At 34.9% G+C, this 15,583-nt stretch overlaps 1 long non-coding RNA gene across 3 annotated transcripts in view; it reads right to left on the bottom strand.

Moving 5' to 3' along the window:
* Positions 1–6,186: 6,186 nt before the first annotated feature.
* The window catches only part of LOC112658715 (uncharacterized), a 38,319-nt gene continuing 28,922 nt past the window's right edge, over positions 6,187–15,583 (bottom strand). For all 3 annotated transcript variants that reach the window (XR_004804223.2, XR_004804226.2, XR_007401237.1), the window contains 2 exons: positions 8,919–9,002; positions 6,187–8,310 (listed from right to left, as the gene is read on the bottom strand). This is a non-coding gene — a long non-coding RNA (uncharacterized LOC112658715). The remainder of the gene's footprint in view (positions 8,311–8,918; positions 9,003–15,583) is intronic.

Below are 15,583 nucleotides of genomic sequence, written 5' to 3'. Positions count from 1 at the left end.
TTATTACTGATTTATAATAATTTTATGTAGATTAAATATCTTTATCAGTTATATGCATAGCAAATATTTTCTCCATATTTGTGGTTTGTCTCACAAAAACCTTTCATTATGAGGTCTTTTGATGAGCACTAGATCCTTACCTCAATGTTATAAAATTTTTAAATCTTTATGGTTTGTACTTTTGGAGACTTAAGAAGATTCTCTCTTCTGGTAAGTGTATTCTCCTTAATTTTCTTGCCATTCACAGTTAGATCTCTATTCCACATGGAATTGACTTCTTTCAAAATGTGAGGTAGGATCAGATGTCTTATTTTCCCATATGATTATCCAATTGTTTTGGACACAGCTAATGAAGCTCCTTAATTCACTCAGATTCACTTTGCCTGGGGTCCTCAGCTGATTGCTCCTGGTGAGCTCCTGATGGCTCTATGCTCTATGGCTGCGGGAGCTGTTGCCTCGTCTACCAGCACCACCATTTGTGTTGAGCTTCCCCATACAGAATGCCAATGGCAGCATTGCCCCCATCATGTCCTTTGCTGTGGGAGTACCAGTGGATCTGGCACCCAGTCGCAACCCAAATGGATTCATAGAGTCTCTGGCTCCTCCTGCTAGTGCCCCTGCTAGATAAAATCCAACACTATAAGGAATAAGATCTTGGCATAAGTGTCCTAGAGGTGACCCAAAGGGACCAAATGAGACAGCCTGGAATTGTGGTGAGGTTGATGCTTTCTGAGACAAATTTTGGCCAGTGACGGATAGAAAATAAGTGAAAACCAGCAGATTAATTCTCCTCTCATCCTTCTTCTGATAGACTGTTGTGAAGCGTGATGCTTCTGAACACCCTGTCTAAAAATGTTCAGCATGACTGAGCAGTGGGAACCAGCTGTGCCTCTTTGGAAAGCTCAGATGTGTATTTGTTTCACCGTCCTTCCCAGCCTCACTGTCCTTCACTCTTTCTGCCCTGGGATTAGATCTCCCAGTAAAGACATAGCCCTTAAACTTTGCTCCAGACTCTAGTTTCCAAAAAAACAGACTAAGATAATTATGTTATTTTTTCCTTTACTCACTTATTATAGCACAAATGAAGTTTCCCCAAATGTGTCTGTTTTAAAAGTGTATATTTTGTTCCACTGATCTATTTGGGTAGCCTTGCCACTACCACACATTTTTTAAAAATTATGATTATAGTTTATCAAAACATATTCATCTTCAGGTGATTTAGGGTCATAATACATTATAAATTTATATATAATATATATGTCATATATTTTATGATAATAAATAATAATATATATTATCTGGCTTCAGGTCATTATGAGCAGAAGAGTTTGTGTAAAGATGGGATAAAATTTTCTTTAGAGGTTTGATAGAATTTGTCTGAGAACTTTATGGGGCTTGGAGGTTTTTTCTGGGAAAATTTTTGAATTACTGTTTCAATTTCTTTAATAGTTAAAGATTATTTCTTATATGCTCATACTTAAAAAAATTTATTTATTTACTCATGAGAGACACAGAGAGAGGCAGAGACACAGGCAGAGGGAGAAGCAGACTCCCTCTAGGGAGCCTGATGCAGGACTCGATCCCAGAACCCTGGGATCACAACATGAGCCAAAGGCAGATGCTCAACTACTGAGCCACTCAGGTGCCGTATATGGTCATACTTGAGTTAATTTTGCTAAGTTATATTTTTCAGTTTTGATAAGCTATATTTTTCAAGCTTATTGATAATAAGTTCACAATTTCCTTTTATTTTCTTTCCAGTATCTGAAGTATTTGGTACTCTTACCTTTTTCATTCTTAATTGTCCTTACTTTGAATGCTCTCCTTTTTTTGATGAAGCTTGCAAGAAGTTTGCCAATTTCATTAGCATTTTCAAGGAACCAACTTTTCACATTCTTACACTCATTTATTGTATATTTTTTCTATTTTAATAATATCTTATTTTCTTGTTTCTTAATTGATTTTTAAAAAATTTTCTGCTATTTATATTTTAAACCTCTTAAGTTTGATTCTTAGCTCATTAATTAGAGCTTTTATTCTTTCTCATTTGCAAGCATGTAATGCTATAGATTTCTCTCTAAGAAAGGTCTTTGCTGCATCTCCTTATTATTTAAATCTAAGTATTTCCTAATTTCCATTAAAATATTCAGTTAAGCAGTACTTGTTTATACGTGTATTTATATTTTTTGTTGATATCTAACTCAATTGTAACAGAGATTGTTGTTGTATGATACCAAGCCTTTAAAACTCGTAAAGGTTGGTTTTATGGCTTAAAACACAGTCTGTTTTCATAAATATTCCTCATCTGTTTAAAAAGACTGTACAACTGTGGTCCAATGAACATATGGAGAACATTGCAACTAACAATCACAATGTTCTCCATTTTTATTAGCTCAGGCTTGCAAATTTTGTTCAAATTTCTAACATTCTCATTCATTTTTGCTTGTTTTCTGTGTTTCAAGTTTAGAATGTCATATTTTCCAGATAAACTAAGACTTGTATCTTCATGTAATGAATCTTACTACCCCTCACAGCAATTTTTGCTTTAAAGTATACTTTGCACGCTATTGCTATAGCTAGACCACTTTTATTTGGTTAGTGTTTTCCTGGTATATATTTCTCCAATTTGACTTTCAATCTTTCTATGTCCTTACATTTTATTTTATTTTATTTTTTTAAAGATTTATTTATTATTCACTCAGAGAGAGCGAGAGAGAGGCAGAGACACAGGCAGAGAGAGAAGCAGGCCCCATGCAGGAAGCCCAATGTGGGACTCAATCCCGGGTCTCCAGGATCACACCCCAGGCTGCAGGCGGCACTAAACCACTGTGCCACCGGGGCTGCCCCTATGTCCTTACATTTTAAGTGTGCCTTTTATAAACAAAAAATAGCTGAATTTTAAAAATCCAATTTGACAATCTTTGGTTTCTAACTAGAGATGTGAGAACTTTAAAAATACTTTTGCTTGACTATTTATATATTTGGTTTTAAAAAATTAGTAAAATAGTGAAATAAAAACTATTTTATTTCATGTTTACTATTTTTCTGTTTTTATCTTCTTGTTTCCTCTTTCTCTTCTTTTTTCCTTCCTTTTTCTTATTCAGTTTCCTTCCCTGTACTGTTTTGGAAATGTTATACACTCAATATCTAGTTCTTAAATTATTACTCTTGCCACCTTACATGCATATTTAAAGTCTAAAATATCAATATAGTTATTACTCTTCCTAATAATATAAAGATATTAGAACTATTTAGTTGCCCTCACCCACTTATATGCTTTATGTTTAGTATTTTGGCTTTATTCTGGTTACCTTTCAGAAATTAGACATTATTGTTATTATTAACCTACATTTACATTAATATCTTTGCTCACTATTCTTCTTATACAATCCATTTGGGAATACTTTCTGTCTGGATTATATCTTTTATCATTTCTTATAATGAGAAACTGTTAGTTCTAACTTTCAGGTTCACAATTGCATAAATAATGTCTTTATTTCACTCTCATTCTTGAAAGAAAATTGTAAATATATATTGATATACTTTAAAAGAGACCTACTAATATACCATGTATGTGGACACAAAGACTTAGAACATAAAGATACCAATTTTACTCCAAATTCAGCACAATTCTCAATTTTACCAAGTTTTGTGTTGTTGTTTTGTTTTATAGACCTTAACAAGCTGATCCTAAAATGAAGCATTAATTAAAATCCTTCCAATGAAATGGAAGGGCAAAAGGCAAAGAAAAGCCAAGTCATTCCTTTTTTGTTGTTGTTGTTAAGATTTATTTATTCACGAGAGACACAGAGATGGAGAGGCAGAGACATAGGAAGGGAAAGAGAGGCAGGCTCACACCCTGAGCCAAAGGCAGAAGCCCAACCACTGAGCCACCCAAGCTAAGTTATTCTTAAAGAAAAACTACGAAATGGAGCCTCCTCCACATACTAAGACTTAAGGATTTATAATTAAGATGGTATGGCATTAGCAAAATGACAGAGAAAAAAGAGAACAATGAAGAGAACAGTGCCCAGAAATAGAGCCACGCACATATAGTAACTTGATATTTAATATTGGTGGCATTGCAGATCACTGGGAAAAGATAAATCATTCATTAAATGCTGCTGTGATAAAGGATATCTATTTGTGGAAAATGAACCTGGATTCCTACCTCACACCATACAAAAAATCTGCATCAAGAGGAGGAAAGACCAAATGTACAAAGCAAAATTTTCGAACTTTTAAAATAAAATATAAGAGAATATTTTTGTGCTTTCAGAGTTGGGAAAGATTGTGTTATCAAGAAAAAGAAATTCAAACCTTTAGGGAAAGACTATGAATTAATTAGATCATATTAACATTTAAAATGTCTGGGCACCTGAAGACATTTTTTTTTTTAAAAAGTGAGAGTAGACAAGCCACTATCAAGAGAAGATATTTGCAATACCTATTGTCAACCAAGATTTAGTAGAGTATATGTGTCTTTATAAATAAATGTCTACAAATCAATACAAAAAAATTAAAAAGTAATGGATATGAACAGGCACTTTATAAAACAGAAAACATAGAAAATGCTCAATCTTGCTAGTAATAAAGGAAATATAAATTAAAATGAATGTTATTTCATGCCCATAAAATTAGTAAAAATGTAATCTGACAATATGAAAATTTGGAAGGAATTTGGAGCATTGGGAACGCCTCGTTTATTTGTGAGATTGTATGTAAGTATAACATATATGTTATATATGTGTGCACAAGGATATCATATATGTATACAAAGATATCATCAGTTGTACTAATGAAAACTGGAAACAACCCAAATGTCTGTCAATACAAGAATGGAGAAATGGAGAAATAAATTTCTGTATAATCATACAGTAGGAAAAAAAATGAATGAATACTAAATGCAATGTGGTATCCCAGATTAGATTCTGGAGCAGGAAAAAGGGTGTTAGTGGAAAAACCGGTAATACCCAAATAAAGTCTGAGTTTAGTTATTTGTAATGTACCAATGTTAATTTCTTAGTTTGAACAAAAGTACCATTGCTATGTGGGATGTTAACACCAGAGAAAATTGGGAGAATGGCATACAGGAGCTCTCCATATTCTGCAAGTTCTCTGGAGCCTAAAACTATTTCAAAATAAAAAATCTGATAAAAAAATCAGTTTCCCTAAAAGGAAGAAAGGAAGGGAGAGAGAGAGAGAAAGTCGAAGGAAGAGAAGGGTAGGAGGGAAGAAAAAAGAAGAAAGGAAGGCAGTATTAAATACAAGGTGGTTGGGCAGCCCTGGTGGCTCAGCGGTTTAGTGCTGCCTTCAGCCCAGGGTGTGATCCTGGAGACCTGGGATCAAGTCCCACGTTGGGCTCCCTGCATGGAGCCTGCTTGTCCCTCTGCCTCTGTGTGTGTGTGTGTGTCTCTCATGAATTAATAAATAAAATCTTTAAAAAAATAAATAAATACAAGGAGGTTGCAAAAATACTGCTTTCTGAATGATTCAAAAGTCTCACTGAGAACAGATTTTAACAACCTCTTGTAGAAGTTTTTAAGGATTTGAGTGAAGAACTTTTAGGACAACAACCATCTGAATCAGAATCTCAGAGAAGCTGGCATAAAAGTTTAATTCCTAAAAAAAAAAAAAAAAAAAAAAAGTTTAATTCCTAGGCCTAAGATTCCCAAGAGACTTGAGTTCAAGTTGGACCCAGGAACTTGAATTTTTATCAAACTCTCAGTGTTTTCATGCCATTTAAAGTACATCTGTATAGGTAAACCGATTTGGTTTATTTCAGCCATGCACTGATTCCAAAAATTTCATATATATTTGAATATATTTCATATATATTAGAATATATGAATATATATATTAGACTATATATACACATATACACATTATGTGAGTATGAATATATGTATATATGAGTTAAAGTTTACCTAAATTAATGAGTAGTCTCAGCTCAGAGATGATCTGACCAAGAGATTAACTAGATTGTTAGTTATCCCATAAAAGTTTTTAACCATTTGTGTGCTATTTGTTCCCTTTGACAATCTGGTAACGTTGTGAGTCCTTTTTCAGGATAGTCCATTTGAATGAATAAAATAAATTGTGTAAGACTATAAAAGAAACTCATTATATTGAAATATAGTAACAAAAAGTAAATGAAGTAATTAAAGTAAATGAATTTGTGGCATATTAGTGTCTGCTTCTTTATTAAGGCATTAATAAGATATATAATACCACATATATGGTACCGACAAGATGTATGTACCACAGATATAACTTATAATTGGAAAGTAGTGTCATCAAAGTCACAAATAATGCTTATATTATTATGGTTTGTTGCCCAAGTTAAAGGAAATGCTAAGTTTCAATTAGAAGTTTGTGAAAATATTAATAGTCTATGGATTAGGGTCAGGACTACAATGAGGTGAGTGAAGCAAACACAGTTGGATACAGAATTTAACAAGCACCAAATCCCTCAACTATCAAGACATATTAAAGCAGTATTTTAAAAATTCAAAATTAAGTCCGAAAGATCAAAATAAACAAAATAACAAGATTGTTTTTAAAAGGGTCAGCAGTTGCACTGTTGGGGACTTACCCCAAAGATACAGATGCAATGAAACGCCGGGACACCTGCACCCCGATGTTTCTAGCAGCAATGTCCACAATAGCCAAACTGTGGAAGGAGCCTCGGTGTCCATCGAAAGATGAATGGATAAAGAAGATGTGGTTTATGTATACAATGGAATATTACTCAGCCATTAGAAACGACAAATACCCATCATTTGCTTTGACATGGAACTGGAGGGTATTATGCTGAGTGTAGTAAGTCAATCGGAGAAGGACAAACATTATATGTTCTCATTCATTTGGGGAATATAAATAATAGTGAAAGGGAATAGAAGGGAAGGGAGAAGAAATGTGTGGGAAATATCAGAAAGGGAGACAGAACATAAAGACCCCGAACTCTGGGAAATGAACTAGAGGTGGTGGAAGGGGAGGAGGGCGAGGGGTGGAGGTGAATGGGTGACGGGCACTGAGGGGGGCACTTGACAGGATGAGCACTGGGTGTTATTCTGTATGTTGGCAAATTGAATACCAATAAAAAATAAATTTATTATTAAAAAAGAAAAATAAAATAAAAAAATATTGGAGGACCCATTAAAAAAATAAAAATAAAAAATAAAAAGGTCAGTATAGATGCTATGAATTCTATCCATATAGCCAAAATATTCTACCCAAGAACTCCCTCCCCATGTTAAGAATTCCTGCATTTTAGACAGGTATTCTCACGTTTTCCACTTTTTTACTGCTTTCTGATATTGTTTGGGGTGATCCATCAAAATCTTCCAAATCTCACTTTCGCATCACTAATCTTTACAATGTGACAATGAACACAAATTAGTTTTTCTGTTTATGTGCTACATAAATTCCTTATGATAAAATTAAGTTTCGAAATCTAAAAAGTCTGTCTTGATTCTTTAGCAATGGTGACAAAGATTTAAAAAAAAAAACCAGAAAAAAATAATTTTGACATCTTACGGTTTCTGTCTTCAATCTAATAAAGGCAAATCGTTTAAAAAATAATTCTGATTATTTCTCTTATAATGTGAGATTTTGTACCATAAAAATAAATAAGTCCGTGGCGGCGTCTCTATAAGGAGCAAGGAGAGATGGTCAGGGGAGTGTGCTAACAGGTTAGGGACACTTCTCCCCCAGCACCGCCTTGTCGAGACCCCCGCCGAGAGAGAACACTGGGGAATGTGCTCTTTTGAGAGTTATTCTTAAACAGAACACACATTTCTATATCCGACTGTTTCCTATGCTAGAAGAATAACGACATTAGCATACGCTATTAAATGCTATCATCCCTTCTGGTACGTCGGGAGGACTTTGATTTATTTTATTTTCAATTTGTTATCCCATTTGTCGCCACCAGTACTGAGGCTCCACCTAGGGCCCTTTTTCCATAATTACATTCATATTCATTAAAACTAATCTCTTTTTATGACGGCAATATGGAAACCAGTTATGCAAATCAGGAAGAGTGGTTGAGGCTTTGTTTTATTCTGAGCATGTGTCTAACACATACTGATTATATTAGGTCACTCCCAGGAACAGGTCGCTGACGCGGCGAACCAGCACGGCCACCGGCCCGGGAAGGACGCGGGCATCGTCTCATCTCTGGCCTTGGGACGCTGCGCTCCAGGAATGCGGCCGCTAAGCTCTGTGACAGGTGATCCCAGCCCGAGCTCCGCACGGGCGGTAAAGTGGAGAAACAATAACCTCCTTGTGCATCGCCGGGCCAGGGAGCTGGGAAAGATGGGAGAGGCTTAAGTCAGATGAAGGCGGAGAAAGATCAACAAATTTGGTTCCGAAGTTACAAAACAACACCTAAAACCGCCTCCTCCACCTTTTATATTTCCATTAGTTGGGTTTTCAGCATTTTACTCCTCGTCCAGTGGGCGATTTGTTTTTTGATTCCCTCTCTCTCCAGCAGTGAGTAATACAGAGTGATTTGAGCTAGCTAGCACCCCAGAGTGTTTTGACTCACACCTGCCATCCTGTCTGCTTAGTCACTGTGCAACCATCCTTCCCCTAAGTGAGGATTTCTATTTGATATAAGAACTGGCAAGCACCAGTGGTTGTGTTAGGAGATTGTTGAAGTCCCAGTTTTCTTTATTCTTGTGATGATAGCAGCACAGCGCATTAATGTTTCAGATATTCATTTGGCTTTTTTTTGGGAACGACCATATGTTCCTAAAGATATTTAGTGTGGGGGGAGTTATAAAAATGGAGGGGGAGAGGGAATTATTTTTGAGAATGTTATTTTAAATTTGTAGACATATAGACCATTACCATTAGCACAGGGCAAGAAATCTCCCAATTTAGTCTTACACAGGGCTAATATAAATACCCACCACCTTCAATATCAGCCAAATTATCCTGATTTTCTGCATGTTCCCACTTAAAGTCTCATTCTGTAGAGTTTGGGTGTAAATTCTCTACGAAGGAAAATAGAGTTATAAAGAGTGAGTTCTGTCTGTATACAGTCATTGGAACCATACATACAAAGAAGAAATTATGCTTAAAGTGACCATTGTAGGTATACATCCAGACTATTTAGATAAATAAATCCCCGTTAGAATCATAACACAACCAGAAGCACAGTTATTTAGCTGAACACCTGTTACATGGTAACCAAAAATTCATTTTGAATAATTTCCATATATACAAAGAATATGATATACATATGTATAATATGAACAAGAAAAATAAAATAAATATGCCCACCACTCAACATAAGAAAGAAAACTGTAACCCTGCCTAGCATTACCATCCCTCTCAACTTATTCAACAACTTGCTTCCTAGGTAACCATTATCTTGAATTATGGGTTATCATTTCTTTATTTTTCTTTGTAGTTTAAAAAACACCACGTATCCTTAAATAGCATGTTTGTTCAGTTGGGTGCATGTGTTTGAATTTTATATAAGTGGAACTGCAATCCATGTATTCTTATCACTTTCTCTTTCATCAGCGTTATGTTTCTTTCATGCATTAAACTACATTAAACTACAGCCCATTTGTCTTCACTGCTCTGTATTCAGTATTCTATTATACATACCTACCACGACTTACTTATCCAGCCTCTTGTCATCTGTCCTTTCTGTTGGTTCTAGTTGTTTTTTTGTTTTTGTTTTTGTTTTTGTTTTTTGCTGGTCAAAACAAGTGCTGCAACGAATATTTTAGTACCTTCACCCTTTTGCACATACATGAGTTTCCTTAGACTAGGATAGATATCTAGAGCCGAATGAGGTAGATGCAGCTTCAACTTCACTGGATAATGTCAAATCATTCTCAAAGAGAGTTCAACAAATTCACTCTCATTAGCAATATATAAGAGTTCCTGTTGTCCCTCATCTTCATGAACACGTTGATTGCTCAGGCTTTACAATTTTTGCCAATATTTTTGGGTGTAAAAGGTATTTCAGCATTTTCTTGATTATGAGTGAAACTGGACATATAAGGATGTTTACAAATCATCGGTTTTTTCTCTTCTGTAAAATTGGCGTCTTACTTTATTTTTGGCCCATTTTTCTATTAGTTTGAATGTAGGTTTTTGGCGAATATATATATTTATATATAAATTATATATAAAATATATTTAATTTTATATATTTTATATAGAATATATATCTTTATATATAATATTTATATATGTATAAAGAATACTAACACTTTGTTCTAATATATGTTGGAAATATAGTCCCCTTACATATATATTGTCTTTTCACATTTTTAAAATAGTATCTCTCAATAAACAGTAGTTCTCATTTTTTTTAGTAGTTCTCATTTTAATAGACTTTTAGTTAGCTTTTTCTTTATAGACTCTGCCCTTTTTTTTGGTCCTTTTTGTAACACAAGTTTGCAAAGGTAATCTATATTTTCTTCAGGAAGTTAAAAATTTTATATATATTTAGTCCATCAGGAATTTATTCTTTGATTATGATGTAGGCCCCTATAGAAGAAGATTGTCCAGGCTTTATCATTCACTACTCTAAAATTACAGCTCTGACTTCTTTTATATATGTGAGGATCTGCCTCTGAGGTTCCGATTTTTGTTTTATTGGTATATTTGTCTATTTCTGCACTAGTAACACAGTAGTGAAACTTTAAATAATCCTGGAAATCTGGTGAGCAAATTCTCTCCATCCCCATATACACATTTTTTTTTCTCCAATGGTGTATTGACTATTCTTCTTCCTGGTTGGCTCTTCTTGCTCTGTTGTATAAATTTTGCCATTAGCTTATCAGATTTCACAAAAACGATTCAATAAACTTTTCGCAGGCTTACTTTCTTTCCTTATAATTTTTCCATAACAGGCTGAATCTGTACAAATTAGTGTTAAACCATTTCATAGGAAAACATTAACTCAGTAGCATCAATCCTGACATTTAAATAGCGAGATTTCATTTTGTTTAGAAAATGTGGAATAGGGCAGCCCCGGTGGCTCAGCAGTTTAGTGCCGCCTTCAGCCCAGGGCCTGATCCTGGAGACCTGGGATCGAGTCCCACGTCGGGCTCCCTGCGTGGAGCTTGCTTCTCTCTCTCTCTCTCTGTCTCTAATAAATAAATATAATCTTAAAAAAAAAAAAGAAAACATGGAATATTATAACCTCTAGGAAACCAGCCATGATCAATGAATAGAGATATATATTCTATCCCAGCTAGTTCATTTTTTAATTAGGTCCATCTTGGGAGAATCTGTTTTCAATAAATCAGTGAACAAGTATTTATTCATAAACAATTATAATGTATCCAGCCCTATTCTAGATACTATAGAAAACATGAAAATGATTTAGGCCTTCTAAGGATTAATAATTTATTGTGGAAACAATTGATAAAAAATAAAATTCCAAACTTTAGTTCTGACTATGAGCTATAATGGAGTAAGTTCAGGGAAAGGAGAGAACAGTGCATATTGAAGTAATCAGGATAAATTTCATAGTAAGTAGGATTTTTTAAAAATAAGGAAAAGAAGAGTAAGTTTGGGCACATAGTAGACATCCAATAAATAATTTGTAAAATGAGTGACATCAAGGATTATTTGACCAAATAGGTACAGAAGGTATATATGGCATGCCACTGGAATATCCATTTGACAGGTTAGATAGAGAGTAGAGTGAATAGAGGAGAAACTGAACCACAAGGTAGTGGATTAATCCAGTTTAAAGGCAATAAAATTTTGAAAGGCATATCTGGCAAAGTGAAGAAAACATAACTTGGCAAATTAAGAATTGTTTATCAAATAATCAATGCAATCGGTGACATATTAGGTCACTAAAAAGGAATTATTAAAATAATTAGTATCTAATAAGAGAAGGAAGAGTCAAAGATTACCTCAAATATTCTCACCTAGGATACATAAGTGTCATTAAACTGCTGATTTCCTCTCCCTTCCCCCACAAATCAAGAAGTTAGAAAGACTTTCTAGCAGAGTTGAGGGAATGATAATACTTTTGTTCTGGACATACCAAGTTTGAAATGACAGAAAAATAGAAGCAATTAGAAGTGTGAGATGAGAACATAGTTGAGATGTCAGCTAAGTTTTTAAAAACTAAAATTATCCTGGGATCTCTTAGCCTGAAGATTTAAATAGGGTTCAGTTTGGATGGGGCACTTCTGAATGTACCTAGAGATTGGTAGAGGCTGCTGCTCAATTCCAGAGGTTTAATGGATAGATTCAATATGATTCCAAGCCTCAAATATTTGAGCACCAGCAATAAGCTGGATATTGTTCCTCAGAAGTCCCTGCTGTCATGGAATCCAAAATCTGGTAGGCAAATGAGATGCTTTTGCAGTGTTAACTCATTCTGAGGGATGGGAGTGTTGAACACAATTTCTGGAATGAAAGGAGAGGCAACTCCACTGCTCCTCTACCTTCCTCCTCACCCCCAAACTCACCATGGTATACCCATGGTATACCACTCATCTCACTTAATACTAACTATACGAATGTCAAGGAACCATGAAAGTTCTGAGAAGCAAGTTATACCGAAGTCTATCTGGAAAGAGCTAGAGCAGGAAAAATAACCAGCAATGATGAACTGGACATCATTGCAAAAAGTTGAAGCAGGAAGGAGGAAATTAGCTGCTGCCATGAGGGAGTAAAGATAACTATTTTGTGAGTACAGGTAAGATGTCCCCAGAGATTCCATAATCAGTTGGGAGAAATTTAGAGGGGAGAAGGAGAAGGTTTTGGCTTTCTTAAGTTTGCCTATACCAATGAATCTCACTCAATTAGGGACAATAACATACCCCCAGAGTATTTGTAAATGCGTGTAGGCATTTTTGCTTATCACAATGACTCTGGGGCCCCACAGGCACTTACTGTGTTGGGACCAAGGGCAGCAAGCTAATGCAATGCTTAGAACAATATCACATGAGGAATTATTTTTCTGCCCCAAATGCCAATAAATAGTGCCTCTATTGAGAAATCAGGCATTGTAATGATACCAAATACGGTAAACTATGAGGTTGTATTCTAATTCTCTTTGTTCCACAATATTTAAAATATTTGATAAATGACAAAGCATCAACCACATTTAATTAAGATTAGTTTTTAAATAGAACAACATGGCACCAGTAGTAAAAAAACATAATTTGCGAACTCAAGGAAAATACAAACTAATGTTGAATTTAAGAAATTTAATATGGAATAAAATACAGTGCAGTTTTATATTTTTAAAGTTTCTTCTGCCAAGCATAATGGTCATTGTAGGAGTCCTAATTATCATGTGTTCATGTTTTAAATAGAGAATTTTTTCTTTTCCAAATTTCAAGAGAATGAAGATTATGATGAAATTCAGCGAATGAGGGCTTAAGGAAATTTATCACCTGTGTTCTCTAATTCCACGAAAAGTAACATATAAATTGTTCCAATAATAGAGTTCTCTTTCCTTTGTGGAAGGGGAAAAACAAAGAGCAATTATCCTAACTGAATGTATTCTTCCCTTCCTAAGTAGGTTTAATATTATATCCCCTTGTTGTTGAAAATTCATTTCTTCCTTGTTCTCCTGCCAAGGAAAATTCCATTTCATTAATCTAAATGGGAATTTTCCAAATAAAAAGGGAGAAAAAGCTTATCCAGAAAAAGAGGAAGATGTTAAGCCAGAAGCAGCAGGAGATATACCGGGAGAGCATTACGGGTCACATATCAAAGAGAGTCCACCTTCCACAGCACAAGCTGCTGGGATACCATAATTTCCTTCTATTATAACTACAAAAGTGGAAAGCATATTCTACCCTTCATACATAATGTATCATTCTATCACCCATCTTGAATATTAAAAGGATTCATTTTTGTGAAACTTGTGTATTTTTTGAGAATCCTTATAAATGAAAATATAGTATATATTTTAAGTACCATACATTGGAAGGTTCTCCTTTTTGAAAAAATATTGGGAAAAAGGGAAGAAGAAAAGGTGTTCTGAAAAGAATACTAATTTGGGATCCAGATAGCTCGAGGTCAGATCTCAGCCTTGCTACTTGCTGTGCAATTGGGCAAATTTCTCGGCTCAGAGTACCTCATCTGCAGTCTCAGAGATTCACATTTTCTAACAAAACATTATGGCAGAATTAGTAAAAAAACAGAAGTTGCAAGCTTAAGAAAAGTACAAATTAATGTTGGATTTAAAGAATTTAAAAAGCTGAGGGATGCCTAGCTGGTTCAGTCAGAGGGGCATTGGCTCTTGACCTCAGGGTCATGAGTTGGAGCTCCATGTTTGGTATAGAGATTACTTAAAAATAAAATCTTTAAAAAAATCTAAAAATGAATAAACTATAGTTTTATACTCGACGGTCTTAAGGTCATTATCTCCTAAATTCTATTTATGAACAGTTCCTACTTGAACTCATCTCCCTCTGATATACAGCAACTACAAACCTGTTGGCACTGCTTAGAAATCTCTTTAGTCACATCCACAGGTTTCTCAGATGTATTTTCTATCTTCCAAGGTACCACAGGTGACAGCAGTAAAAATTGTTTCACTAATATATCACATGGGTCACCATTTTTTTCAGCCTGCCATAGCTGTTTACTTAATGTCGTTTCAGCCTTTACTCAGAGTCTGCTCAACATTTTTCCAGCCTCTGCTACCACTTTTCTCACTACTATTCCTGTCTTTCCTAACAACACTGGTCCACAGCTTTCCTAGCTTCCACTTGCTACGACTGTGACACATTTTAGAAATTTGTTCTGGCAACACCCCACTTAGAGGTACAAATTTTTACAACAGTTAATTTTTGCTTTTAACAAGCCACCCCCCCATAGTCCTTTAATAGCATAATTATTTATTAGCTCACAAATCTGTAGATTAGTAATTTTGGCTGGATATATCTAGATATTCATGTCTGATAGATAGTCTCTACTAGATTCACTCATGCATCTACATTCACCTGGCATGTCACTGGGATCTAGTTGTTTATGAATGGCCTCACTCATATATATGGTAGGTGCTTGAAGCAACAGGGGCAACAGCCATGTGTCTCCAGCATGAAGTGAGCTAGCCTAGGCTTTTTTACATTGTTTCTGAGCTCCAAAACCAGCAAGAGAAAGTAAGTTTCAATGTGCAATCATTTTTTAAGTCTCAGTTTGTGTCACATTTATTATTTTCTCATTGGACAAGCACGTCACATGGCCAAGTCAAAAGTCAGTGGTCAATGTGGGACTTCTTTTCCAAGGTCATGGGTATATGGTCATGGTCATGCTGGAAATTTTAAAAACAATATATAACATGTAGTGATGCCTGAGTTTGGATTTAAAGGATATACAGGATTTTACAGATAGTCAAGTGGGAAGGAAACTCATTGCAAGAAGAGGGCAAATTATATTGAAAGCCATGGAGGAATAAACATCATAACCTTTTCTGAAAATTTGTTTATGCCCACCCTTCATTTTGTCACCATTTAACCTTGCATATTTCAAACTTCAACAAAAGAACCTAGACTATTTTTAATATAAAATTTGAATTCTGACCCCCAAGTTTGCTCACCTCAATAGAAGAAATCTTGAAACTCATGAA

This window comes from Canis lupus, chromosome 12, assembly GCF_003254725.2.
Source record: "Canis lupus dingo isolate Sandy chromosome 12, ASM325472v2, whole genome shotgun sequence".
Lineage (NCBI taxonomy): Eukaryota > Metazoa > Chordata > Mammalia > Carnivora > Canidae > Canis > Canis lupus.
Note: the sequence above shows the minus strand (reverse complement) of the source record. Positions and strands in the feature narration are given on the sequence as shown.